Below are 11,044 nucleotides of genomic sequence, written 5' to 3' on the forward strand. Positions count from 1 at the left end.
CCACACCATAATGTCATGGGCTTTATAAAGGGGGAAGGTTGGAGGGGGGAGCTCCTGTGGTGTTCCTCCTGCTCCTCCTCTGGCTTCTCCCTGCTGCTGAGGACTGCTCTCTGGTTGATTGTGATGATTAGATATTCATTTGGTTGAGTATAACTGTATGTATCTGTTGGTATTGGTGTTATCTCATTAAAATCTGTTCTCACTTCCAGCCACAGGTCTGCTCTGCTTTTTCCCTGAATTCCCTCCCTGGCTGGTGAGGGGTCATTGGGTGATAAAGCGACTGTTACAGTTTAGCCCTGAGTACAGGCTAAACATAAGACACTTAGGGACAGGGAAACCACTTAGCATAATGACATTGACTGCCCTAAGGATTAAACATCAGAAGGGAGGGTTTAAAGCAATGCAGACATTAATGGACTATTAAAGAGCAGCTGTGATCCAGAGCACATCCCAATTTGGGATGGTGCTCTTGGGTCGAGTTGGTGTGGTCTGATCAGTACCAGATACGGGTTTAGTGCAGGCAATGTCTTCTTCTTCCACTTAGTTTGATAGTGGCTGACAACCTTCAGGATGGCAGTTAGTATCCATCTGTTACTGGCAAGATTTGCGTTAAAGGCTGAAAAAGAAATGTAGGTGTTAATTTAAAAAAAAAAAAAAAAAGAAAAAAAGACCAAACTCAGTATTTAAACTGGCCCAATTTCCCTGCAATCAGCAGAAGTGTACCCCTTAAACTCAAGGCTTATGCTAAATCCATAAAGGTACAAAGACAAAAATAATGCTCTCTTCCTTTACCCCCTGCTTTCAGTTTCTCCTGCTGATGTCTGGAAAGATGCTGTATGTGGCAAACATGCCTGGAACAAAGGGCATGCTTTCTGTGTCCAGAAAACATGGAGGTACTGGCATGTGAGGAAGACAGTGCCACAGATCTTGCAGTGGTGGATAGAGGTGAGGTGAGGTGAGCCTACTCTGTGCCTTACCAGCCCCGTGTGATGTTTTGTCCATTGACAAAGTCTCCACTACTGGGACTTGTGGCTTGTGTATTGTTTTCCTGGACCTGTTCAGAGTGTGATACAGAGCTTGCTGTGGCAAAACAGCTGTCACCTGCAAGAATCTGTCAGTCCTAAATACTTAGAAGTATGTTTTGAAATTGCTTTTGTAATTGCCCTGCTGTTACGTTGAACGGATGTGCAGATTAGAACTACTGAACAGTCTCTTAAATAAGGTCAATAAATGCACAACCAAAGAAATAGGTTTAAAACCATGGGGACAATCCTTAAAAACATGACAAAATTAATTTTGAGTGTAGCTCTTCACTGGTGTAGAGAGGCAGTGTTCTACTGGTTTCAATGGACCTGACCCAGTTTTTGCTCATACAAAACCAGAACTCGCTTTTTTAGTGGAGCTTTGCTCGGAACCTTTCAGCAGCACATCTCTGTGTGCATTTGCAGCAAGTGGTGCGACAGAGCTGTGCTGGGGGACCATAGTTACACTGGCACTCCAGACTGCGCGTTCAAGCAGGATCAGGTCTGTGTGCCTTCATGGGAGAGTTGCTTATTTGAGGATCTGGGGGTGGAATTTCTGTTACTCTGAAGAGAGATCCCTTACTTTTGAAGTAGGGCAAGAGGTGGTTAGTGAAGCACTTCTAGAAGTGAGTAAGGTTGGTTATTGGGACGATGTTCTGCCTCTACCCTGCATGGAAATATAGTCCAGGGTAGTGGTGATGGGAATGAGTTGCCCATGTTGCGTCAGATCATCCAGCTGCTTGGAGAGAGAGAAAACATGCGAAAAGGTTTTATATATTGAGTTTCAGTATATGGTTGCAGCATTATACACTTTATAGTGTTCTTCTTCCTCTAAACATATCCTCTGAAGAAATTTATCTTCCACATCATAAAATTACCACACAATCTGTTATAAGACTATACATCTTTAAAGTGTCATGGTGTAATATCGTGGGGTATGATATCGTCTCTTTCTTTTGAGCACCCTTTGCTATCCAAAATACACAAGTTAGCAGCTTGACAAAAAGAAGCTGTGGGGTTTCAGTTTTTCAAACTTGCTGCCTGACACCTCATATAAAGCTGTTAATGTCTTTGGTCATAAAACAAAGACTGAGGTGCAAAATGGCTTGTGGGCAGATCTTGTGTATAATGAAATCTTAGTTTAGGGATTCATTCTCAGCTCAATATTCAAGGCTTGAGTCTGATTTCTTGGGTCTGGAAAATGTTCAGTGTTGTTCTTAAGATCAGTGAAAGGGAACTTGCACATGACAGAGGGTGCATTTGCTGTGCTCTTGCCCCATTCACAGTTTTGTTATGTTGTGAACACATTCTTTTTTCTAATTTGTAATCCTCCAAAATCTATAGCATGAAAATACATGACCTATTGTTTTTGATGCCTACTGTGCTCTGTAAACAGTGGTGGGAGGCAGAGTAGATGTGACCTTTTCAGGCTGCTAAATAACTCTGTATGTTGCAGTATCCTGGAAACTTGAAAATACGACTTAATGTGAAGATCACAGCTCATACACATCTCTAATGAGAGTGGGAGGTTTTCTGCCTTCCTGTAGTCATTTTGGTCCTCGACCTGCAAGCTGGGTTACAGCATGTAGCTGAAACACAAGGAAACAGCCTGTGAAAATAGGCAGTGGTCAGTGGTTCTGCTGATAGATCTTGGTCTGTTATGAAACCACTGGACCAAAGCTCCAAGCCACACCATGCTGTATTTGTGTGCTCTTGGGCTTCCCTCAGTTTGAGTAGCCTACAACACTGCCTTTCCTTGGAGCCTCCAGCATGTTTCTGAGCCCAGTGTCAGTCTGTTATATCCTCCCTGTGCAAGTGGCTCCTAGGATGAATGCCTCTTAGCCTGATTTTGTAGATGCTTCTTCTCCCAGCACCCATTTTCCAATCCTGTTGAGTTTACAGTGCACCTTTCAAAGAGTGGAAGATGCCCAAATCATGCAGGGTTTTTAAGATGTTTTCCTGAACTCCTTTATCTGAACAAACAAGTTGACATCCTTTGCTATCAGTGCATCAGTTGCAATCTTGCCTTTCATGAGACTTTTATCTCAATGTGGAGATCAAAGGGGACAGCATACAACCAAACTCCATATTGTGTCAAGGTGCAAATTATGTATTCATAATTCCCACATGTTCACAGGCTATGTGGGCAGATCCACAGTTGGAAATCTGCCAAAAATGTATGCTCAAAGCACCCTTGGATCTTTCAGTGGTCTGGAGTTTGCTGTGCATCCAGTACCATAGAGGGCTTTAGAAGGAAAAGGGGTAAAATGAAGGTGCTTAGAGACTTGCTAGGACCTGCTGTGGGCCTGGCTCAGGCATCAAACAATACTTTTACTTCTACTGACCAGGAGCCGTTTGAGCACAGAAATTGGTGCTGTCCTGAGTTCAGAATCAATTTCCCTTCCCTACCTAGTCTTCCTTATCACTTTAAATCTTGCATAAATGCAATGTGCTATCAGAGTCCCAGGCCAAGCAAAACATCTGTGGGGAACTTTGGATCAGCAGGAGTAGTAGTCCCATGGCTATGGAAACATCTGAATTTCTGGTTACCTTCCAGTGCATTTCTGCAAATGGCTGATATTCAGCTTCAGAGCACATAAAAAATTTAAAGAATCACTAAACACTAAGTAAAAAAAAAATACAATGGAGTTCTCTGCACTCACTGAAATTATTGAAGCAATAAAGAATAATGCTTTTGCAGATGAGGCTCCAGACCAAGTGGTGCAGAGCAAATCAATAATGTCATACTTCTTGCCAGAATCAAAATACTTGTGGAAATAGCTGTGGAGTGAAAGGGGAAAAGGTTTGTTTCAATCAATCATTCTTATTGTATAATGTAATATCACAGACCAAACTAACTCGCTTGCTAGGGACTTTAAGAGCTTGAAAAGCATTTAATCAAAAATGTTGAGGCATTTTTTATCCTGAAGACTCGTTACAAAGGGAGTATGTAGTGGATACAGGGGAGGCAGGCTGAACCAGCAAGGTTGCATCAGGTCCTGGGCACTTTCCATGCACATCCTTATGCAAAAAACAGGTTCCTAAAGCTGTGAGCCTGACTTTTTGTTCAGAGCATCTTATTGCATGTTCGGCCTGGAACCACCAGTGAAACAGTGGGAGAAATGCCCAGCCAGGGTGCACTGGCTGGGAGGAGCTTGCTTGGTATCTTAATGTTTGTAATGCAGTATTGCACTGGAGTCTGGCTGCGACTTGGTCCTGTCTCTCTGCCCACTGTTACAGATACTCAGTGTTAGGTGGTCCTGCTCTTGGGTTTAAGCAGTTAGGCAATTAGCGTATGCTTAGAGTAGGTGCAAGCTCTAATGAAATTAAGTGACCTGCTCAGGAAACTTGTAGTGAAACTGAGAGTTGAAAGCAGATCTTATGAATCCGTGTCCCATACATTTATAGCCAAGCTTCCCTTTATAAGACAGCACCAAGTTAATGCAGGCAAACAAGCTTTGGATTAGAATTGCTCCCTGAACTTTGTTGTGATCGAGAGCCGCTCAGGTTAATGGGTCTAGGGTTAGAAGATAATTCACAATACAATAAATGGAGAGAAATAGCACTGCCACTCAAATAGTACTGCCCAGGGTATGTTTCAGGAGAGACCTTGTAGCTGCACAGGAGCGCATCAGACAATGCTCTGAACGTAGGGCTGGCTTGTTTAAATGATACCTGTTTTGAATTTGTCCATGGAACCTCAGTTTAGCAGGTGTGAGGTAAAACTATCTTTTGTAGTTTTATTCTTTGCTTAAAAAAATACTAAAAATATTTTTTTAAAAAAAAGACCATGATTTTTGGCTTCTACTATACAGGGTGATGCAACAGAAATTATTGCTTCTGTAGTACACTCACTCTCTGAAGCAACCTGTATTGATCAGGAGGCTGTGACAATTTCCCTCTTTTTTGATGTTGGTATTTTATTGACAGAAGGGGAGCAATTCCAATTTCAGTAGCTTTTCAGGTTTTGAAATGCATGTTAATTCTGCTGTGGAGCAATATGAACCCTTTTTTTATGTGAATGTGGAATTGCCATAGCTTATATTTTCAGGATGAAAGTCCAGTTTTGTGTGGGACACAAAGATGCGTGTGCTCTCGCTTGCCCTCTAACTTGCATACAGGTTCATGGTCTTAGGTCATTTTTCATCCCAGATATCCCTGTCTTGGTCAGAACAGGGGATTAAACTGATGTCTCTGTTCATCCTATGACACAGACATCTCACTCTGAATTTATTTTTTTAAAAAAGGAAAGCTCAAACTAATTCATTGCCACAAAATATTTGATAAAATAGCATACTTCTACAAGATCCAATTGAACCAGAAAAGTTTTGATGACTATGGTCAGACTGTCTTGTGGTTCTCTTGAAGGTCATCTAAAGGCTTTTGAAGTGCTTCGGGTTTTGGAACGAAAGCTGTCGTCTTCATTCATTTTGAGTAATAGTGGAAGGAACTAGAATTATAAATTGAGATTCAGTTCTTCCTCCTTCAGCTACTGAAACAAAAAAGTTCTATAAAATTATATCCATCTTCTGATTACTCAGAGCAGGATTTTCAGCCTCTCATAAGGCAGGTCAAACAATGCCCAGAAAGTTTCTCCTCCTTTCCTTAGGCCATTAGAGAACTAAATTGATTGCATCATTTTCAGCATCATTTCACAACAGTCAATAGTCCATCTTCCAAATTGTATCAGTGCCTTGTACCATAATACCCATCTGGAAAAAGGAGCAGCTGCCCTTTCCTCATACACAAGGCATTTAAAATTCTCCTACAGAAGATTACTCAAACAAAACAGTAAAATGGCAGCAATTTACTAGCTCTTTTCTCCTGCAAATAGATTCTTATGTAAGAATAAAATTATTTGCTGTTATTCTTTTTTCTTCCCCCATCAAGTAGCCTAAATTCACCATTATGTAGCGAAATTCAGATCAAAAGAGAATAGACATGGTAACTGTGCTGTAATAGTCATAGGCACTAACTGAATAAAGCAAAGTCAAGAAGTCAGCTTGAAGGCTGGGAAGAATCAATTCTGACAGCGTGCTGCTCTGTTGCACTGTTGTGTCTTCTTACCTGGAGGCTTATTTAATGGTGGAAGGGGGAAGGACTGTCAGCCTGGCTGGTGTGTGCCTTAGGAATGAAGCAGGGAAGGAAGCAGGAACTAGAATATAGTTTCACGCTTCGGCAGGGGTTTTGTCTTCCCAAGCTACAGTGCATTTTTCATAACTGCCTCATGAAAAACACTCTGTCCCTGGCTGACTCCTTTACAGATGATCCTCTTCCTTAGCTTAGTGGTGTAAAAAAGAACTTACAGCCTCCTCAAGATTACCTTGTAAATTTATTCCACATCAGTAATAGGGTGCAGCTGTGCTCCAGAACAAATATTAACTTTAACCTTCCTGCCCTTGATTCTCAGATTTGAACCAAAACAATTTACGTGTATGTTTTTGTTGTTGGATCAGACCGGGAAGAGAAGACGTCAATAGGCTTGCTCCAAAGTCTTCCTTTCAGCTCCCACCTGAGTGTTTTCCCAGTCTCCTGTTGTCAGCCACTGCCTGTGGCTGTAGGTAGCTGCTGCTGATGCCACTGCTTAGGTTCATCAGTTATTGGCTCAGTACTGCTGCCCATGGGCCAGCGAAGATTGGACATCACACTCTTAAATTGAATAATTTCTGGTTTTTTCCTGAGGCCTAGGGTTCCCGCAATATTAGAGTGTGTTGAAGGCCATGAGATAGAAAGCATATCTCTCTGCTAGCCTGATCTTTGTGTTAACTGAACAAGCTGGAATCTGCACCATAGGGCATTTCAGTTGCTCTGCGCAAACTCTTGTTCTGTAGCCCTGAAAGCCTTGCTGCGGCGCTTGGTGTGAACAGCTCAGAGCAAGCCACTTCTGTTGAGGCTTTTCTGCTCGTTTATGGCTTGAGACCCCTGAGCTGGGAATTTTCCTTTCCCAGTAGATATCCAGACCTACAGGGTTTTCCAACACATGGGAAAAGTGGAACATTTGTTTACCTCTGTTGGCTCAAGAAGGAGATTATCCCTATGGTAAGGTGAAGATGCTAGCAGTGTGTTTGTCTGCCAAGGTGTGGCTGGTAGTATTTTAAGACAAATTGAAAGAAAATGCAGAAATTCACAACTTGTGGTTCTGCTTTCAGAGTTGATGAGCTTTTTCCCACTTCCATCCATCTGTCCGTCTTCTTTGTCCTGCAAACCAGTCTCCAGAAAGTGCTTTCTGGACCTCTTTGCTGCTCCCCTGCCTTTACCAGAATACCTCATCTAAAACTTCTGCATTATGCTTGTGTTTTGGTGCTGTAACTCCTTGTAGTCCCCAAGAGCTCCCTAAGAGTTTGCTCCTTGGACATTTTCCAAACTGTACAGGGACTGCTTTCCCATCTTACTGTGCTAAGTACAGTGCTTGTAGGCCTTCTGTAGCATAGGCATTTCAAGAGCATTTCTGGTCCTGTGATCCTAGATGGCAGGAAGGCCATACCAGCAGTAATACCCAGTGCTGTGTCCTGGAGACGTCAACTCTAGGTTGTAAGGATGAAGTCAAGCAAGCATTAATCCTCAGCATGGTCTTGCTGCAGGGAAGCCTTTGGCAGGAACTGTTCTCACATCCTGGGAAGCCTGGTGACCACTGCAGTGCTGCCAAGCAGTCTGGCTTGGAGAAGTTAGGAACTGATCCATCAGTGCCTCCCACCTTGCAAACCAGACTAACTCAAAATGTGGGAGAGTAAGGGTGGATTGTGCTGCCATGTCCCCTTGCACTGGTTTGGTTAAAATCTACTCCAATCAGCAGGGACTAATGATTTCAGGGCTAGCACCATGCTGATGCTGTTATTTGGCTTCTGGTTTTGACCTTTGGGTGGTGACTACTTGTTCACACATCACTGCAGTATATTTGGGTTGGTGTGTAGATGCACCCTAAGTGTAATAGAGCTGGAGATAAACTGATGCTCGTACTACTGCTGGCCGACACTATCTAAAGTGTTTCGGTTTATTCTTGACCTCAGCCAATGTTACCATACCTGTATCCTACTCAAAATGCATATGTTTAGACAGCACAGTAACATTCCCTCCTGTGATCGCAGTGCATAAGTGAAGTTCTTGCTCCATGGAAACTGCTGGGTATGCTGATTGAAATCCGCTAGACCATCTGGCTTCAGTCACCACATTATTTTGATCCAGACCAATGTTAACAGGCTGGTAACAGAAAATCCCCTTTGGGACTGAGATTTGAATACAAAAAAGTGAAATCTTGATTTAGAGAAGTCTGATAGTGTATTAACCTGCCGGTTTAGGAGGTACCTACCCAACTGTGAATATGAACATGCTCTTAATGAGAGTGTAGGAACTGTCAGGGACCATTTTATAAGTGAAAACAGCTGCTCCTGCAAGCACTGTTATCTGTTAAGTTGTATGATTACCATTTGAGGTGATACAGGAAGACAGGAAGGTGAGAGAAGTCCTCTGCTTGTCTAAGAAAGTTGTCATTTCCGTTATGATGGGAGTTATTTCTGATAAGATTGCTTGTAACAGTTCAGACCACGTAATTTCAGTCTTCCTGGGAGATAATGCACAGCCAGAAAACAGCTCTCTGGGGTTTAAGTGGGAGATACAAAGCTAGTGATCGTATCTGCTTGCCTACAGCTACTCCGCTTGTGCCCTCTCACTTTCCCAGAGGCACATCTAGGCTCACGTAGAAGTGTCTCCATGTCATCTGACTGAGACAAATCTGTCATTCTAGATTTTCCCCCATCGTAGATCAGTGGATGACATTGTGTCCTCTCAGGAAACATCAGACTTTTTTTTTCCTGCGTATTTGACTGAAGGCAACAGTGGCCATTCCCCTGGCTGTATTACATATTTACCAGCAAGTGGAATAAATCAAAGACCAGATATGGGAAATGAGATGTATAAGGTGCATGGGAATGTACTGTGTGCCTCTGATAGCAGAGCTTCTTTGAGTACATGATGTTAATAGGGGACTTGCATCTATGGATTTTGCTCTAAAGACCTGCAGAGACTCCATAGCAGGCTTTGCACAGCTGAGAGCAGCTGAGGAGGCAAGCCAAACGGGCGGGGGGGCAGGCATTTTCTGTACTTGTTTAGAGGATGGCTTGGAGGGAGCATCGTTTGCTCCTAGAAAACCTGGAAATCACAGCTGTGTTCATTGTCAGTGGGTGAAGGGATCAGTTCAGTCCTTTAATGCTCCCTATTCCATGAGTGCAAAGTAGTGTATGGTTACAGGTTTGGATTTGTTTTTTCCTGCCCTAGGTGAGTTGTGTGCCAGAGGCAGGTCGCGTTTGGATTGGAATAGCATAGCTGTATGTATAGGCTTCTGTTTGATGCAACCAACAGCTTGCATGCCTCACTGGGCACTGCTGATGGTGGGTTGATACCATAAGTCTCCTGCTCCTAGGCCGCTGTTTTATTTTTTTGAAAGTCATCTGGGCTGTATTCTGTGTGCTGCTGAGGTCTGGTTGCAGAGGGAGTCAGAAATAAATTGGAAAGTGCAAATGACTGCAACGGTGATGTGACATTCTCCAAAAACTGCTGTGACCTCAACAAGGGTCTTCATGGCTCACCAGGTGAATTCATCTGCTCCTCCAAAAAGTGCTAGGTATCTGTTGTGCTCAACTTCCCTAAGAAGCGGGGGCATGGATTATATCATATATCACTGTCAGCTGAATCATGCCCCTCAGAAGGTGAAAGATTTGCATCTTCTTGCTATTATTATCAGCCTTTACTTTGACATTAGAACTACCATTATTTCCTCCAAAATGTATTTGTATTGACCAGCAGAGACGTCTACCATCAGCAGACCTACATATTCAAATATAATTTCTTGCATTTTGTTCCTTTACTCCAAATGACACTTCCCCTTAATAGCACTCCCACAGTCTCTTTCAGAAACTATAACTGCTGTAGACTGCATGCCCCAGGAGGTGATCTCGGTAAATTAGCAGCTTTGCCTCTCTGTAAATCTTCTGCCAACTTGCAGAGTTCATGTGGTTCATCCTTTAGGCTAACAGCTTCTTTATATTTAAGCACACACATACACTTACCCTCATAGTGAGTTTTTCATCTTAACTTAGAAAAGCATTGCAGCCTTCTTGCTATTTCATTATACGTTTAAATGAAAATTGGTGCTCCCTTTTCTAGTACAGCCACATCAGCTGGTCAGTCACTATGTTTGATCTTTTGGTAGCTTTAGTGGGGAAAAGGGTTCTGGATTTGGGCTTCTCTGTGCTTATGCTGGGCTCTTTAGGAACAATGGTTAATGTCAATGATAGCTGGTGTGAGTAATATATATAATCACTGTTACGTCTGTTAGAATGTGTTGTACTCAAACTATACTGTGACATAATTGTTTGTGTAGCTTGTCTGCACATCCCCCACACTATACTGTTCATCTGAAAAACCTATACCAACCAAAAGGGGTAAAGCTAATATTGTTAAAGGACCATCAATAGTTGCTCTTAATTAGTCACAGACCTGTTGTGTTCCTTGCTTTTAATGCGATTCTTCCGTGGCTTTTGTCACGTATTGCTCTTGCTTCTTAGTCAGCTTGGCAAGGAAATACTGACCATATAATGCCAACATGACATATACATGGCAAACGTAGCCAGTGCTTGGGAATGTGATATTAAATACTTTGTTCCAGAAAAGGACAGGAATGAGATTTTTATAAGTTCTTCTGAAACATAATGGCCTTATGGATCCACTGCAAAATTCAGTAGCATGAATTTATGCTGAAGACATTGACCTGCACACCAGTTTGAATTTCATTGTTATTTGCTCAGCTGCTCTTTGTGCTTTACCCTTTGCCGTAATGTAACAGCTTCCTGGGGCCAAATGCTGTTTTAACTGTCATCACCACCCCAAAGTCCCAAGGGCTGCTCAGAGCTTGGAGTAGAACCAAAGCTGGGTGTTTTGACTGTAATGAAAAATTCACTTGCTTTTCCAGACCTGGAAAGGTCTCTGTCCCCCTGTTGCCATGGTAACACCTCCCACATTCCTTCATC

This window comes from Leptosomus discolor, chromosome 14 (genome assembly GCF_034619465.1).
Source record: "Leptosomus discolor isolate bLepDis1 chromosome 14, bLepDis1.hap2, whole genome shotgun sequence".
Lineage (NCBI taxonomy): Eukaryota > Metazoa > Chordata > Aves > Leptosomiformes > Leptosomidae > Leptosomus > Leptosomus discolor.